This window comes from Melospiza melodia, chromosome 17, assembly GCF_035770615.1.
Source record: "Melospiza melodia melodia isolate bMelMel2 chromosome 17, bMelMel2.pri, whole genome shotgun sequence".
Classification (NCBI taxonomy): domain Eukaryota; kingdom Metazoa; phylum Chordata; class Aves; order Passeriformes; family Passerellidae; genus Melospiza; species Melospiza melodia.
The window spans coordinates 15,246,707-15,249,206 of record NC_086210.1 but is presented as its reverse complement, the minus strand read 5'-3'; the positions used below and the strand labels follow the sequence as shown (position 1 = coordinate 15,249,206).

Genomic DNA, 2,500 nt, shown 5'->3' with positions numbered 1-2,500 from the left:
ACGGCCCTCCTTCACGAATATCAGATCCGGTTTGAACAGCTCCCTGGTGTCATCCCTCAAGTGCGGTTCCTTGAACACCACCCAGTCTCTCTTGAGCGCCTCCTCACAGAGCCTGTCGCATATGCGATTGTGCCTCTTGATTCGGGCGTCCTTCGTCACTGGGCAAAAGCCGATGATATGGCCACAGGATTCAAGGTCCATCTCGCAGTGCCTGCAAAACTTAACATAATCATCTCCCCTCCCCCGCCCGAGGAATTCCCTCGTGGGATATACATTAGCCCTGAGTTGTATAGCAGTGAGGAGTTTCCTGTGAGGTATGCGTCTATAATATTGGATCCAATCGTTACTGATACTATCGTTTCTAAAATTTTTGACTCCACGACCTTGGGACTCTAATTTCGTCCACTTTTTAAGTTCTTTCCTCCTCCAATCACAAGGTTTTGGGTACTTACTTTTAGGGTTCGGTGCTTCCCATTCCGAAAGAGTGCCTGCGTTAACGGGTGGTACAGTTACCGGCAGGGCCTCCCAAATTGACGGGATCTTATTCTTTTTGCCTCCAGCTTGAATCCATAGTTTCTCATACATTTTCTCCATCTGGGCCTTCTCTAGGAAGTCCTTCATCGTCTGGTCCGGTGACTGCGCAATGCGGTGCAGCCTCCGGGCCTGCACACTAGGAATCAGTCCCGCCAACTTAGTAACACCCAAACCGCCGTCCCTCGTGCTCACATACAAGATGGCATCACAGGTGCACGAGGGCAGGTGCAGCCAGTCCTTGACCGCTGTTCGAATCTGCTGGTCAAGTGCTTCCAGAGCCCCTGCTTTCATCTCCGAGTGGTCAGCCAGGTAGGTCAGTCGAGGAATGGTGTATGTTTTGAGGATATCGAGTTTTTGCAGAGGTTTAAGTGGGGCCCGATCAATGCTTTCGAGCCATGATTTCAGTTTTGTTGAGAGATCGTATTTTGCAATTCCAGTCCATGGGTCGATCTGCAGGCCGAGGTATTTCTCTGACTCCCCGGGGTTGATCATGTTCAGGGGTGTGCCATTGATGGTCCATGCAGGGCAGTTGTTGACGGTGTAAGAGTCCTTTGTAGGCTTGATGTAAAAGCCGTGGCACTTTTGCCCCTGTGTCTTGAGACCGGTGAGATCGCAGAAGGTCTCCAATATTCTGATGTTCTCTTTCATGTTCTCCCAGGAGTCGCTTAACAGGACCAGGTCATCAGCGAATGCCATCGCAGTTATTGAACTCTGTCCTCGATGGAATCCTTTGCCGCTTGCTTCCAGCTTGCACAACAGGGGGTCCATCGCCAGGTTGAATAGAAGGGGTGACAGTGGATCACCCTGCTTCACTCCAACCCGGATCTGGATTTTGTCTGTGTGTGTGTCCTTCTTCGTGGTGATACACGTACTGATGTCGTTGTACATATTGCTCACCAGTCCGACAATGTGGGGGTCAACCCTCCGTTGCTGTAAAACGTGTATGATGTGTTGGTGGCTTACGGTGTCAAAAGCCTTGGCAATGTCCACGAATATAACACCCAATGGCCTGTGTTCACTTTTGGCAGTCCGAATTATGGATTGCAGGAGTTTCAAGTTCTCAGAGCATCCCGGCGCACTGATGAAGCCTCTCTGTCTCGGGTTGAGGGGGCACGCCTTAGTCATCCTCGCCGTCAGGATCCTGGAGAACAGCCTCAGCAAGATGGAACCAATCGTGATGGGTCTCCAGTTGTTGATGTCCTTTAGGCGCTCCGGTGCTGTTGACTTCGGGATCAAAACAGTCCTGCACCCCCTCACCATGTCCGGGATGTCACCAGATGTCAGCCACAAGTTGAAGAGTTCGGCGGTCCGGGAATACCCGGGATCCATCTTCTTGATGTCCCCAAGGGCAATCCCATCTGGACCTGGCGCTGAACCCTTACTCATCTCCCGCACGTTCTTTTCAATTTCTTTGGCCGTGATTAAGTCCCTGAAGGCTTTATTGTTGGCCTTCCCTTTAGTTTCAAAGTCCCCAAGGCCGTTAAATTGTCCAGGTGTTTCCCATCTGGCCTTGAATACCGAATAAATTTCACTGGGTGATATATCGCATGACAAGCTCTCAGTGTTATCCAAAATAATTCTCGCCAGTTTCCCCCTGTCGAGATGGAATAGTCGCTGGAAGCGGAGGTAATTACCTCTTTTAATCGCTCTCGTTTTCATCCACTTCTGATACTGTTTCCTTGGTCGCTCCTCCCGGGGCCTGCCCTTGTCCCGGAGTGCCGTTCTAATTTGGCATGCAGAGTCCAGGAGGCCAAAGCACTCTTCCGTTGTTCGGTTGATTAGCGGTCTCGCCTCCTGGCAGTTCAGCAGTTCTTTAAATACTTTGGGAAAGATGTTAATTGTCCCTGCCGCTAATCGCTTCATAATTCTCCTTCTATAACGGGCCTGCAGTCCCCTCTCCTTCTTCTGGCCAGCAGTTTCCTGGTGACCATTACCCTTCTCCAGATGTTGTCCTAATTGCCCTATT

The 2,500-nt window shown here is 50.7% G+C and overlaps 1 non-coding gene across 1 annotated transcript in view; it reads right to left on the bottom strand.

Annotated features, from left to right (window-relative positions):
• Positions 1-2,500, bottom strand: part of LOC134426159 (28S ribosomal RNA) — an 8,777-nt gene that overhangs the window by 1,888 nt on the left and 4,389 nt on the right. Inside the window, exon 1 of the ribosomal RNA XR_010029915.1 lies at positions 1-2,500. This exon is cut by the window's left edge and continues 1,888 nt beyond it; it is cut by the window's right edge and continues 4,389 nt beyond it. This is a non-coding gene — a ribosomal RNA (28S ribosomal RNA).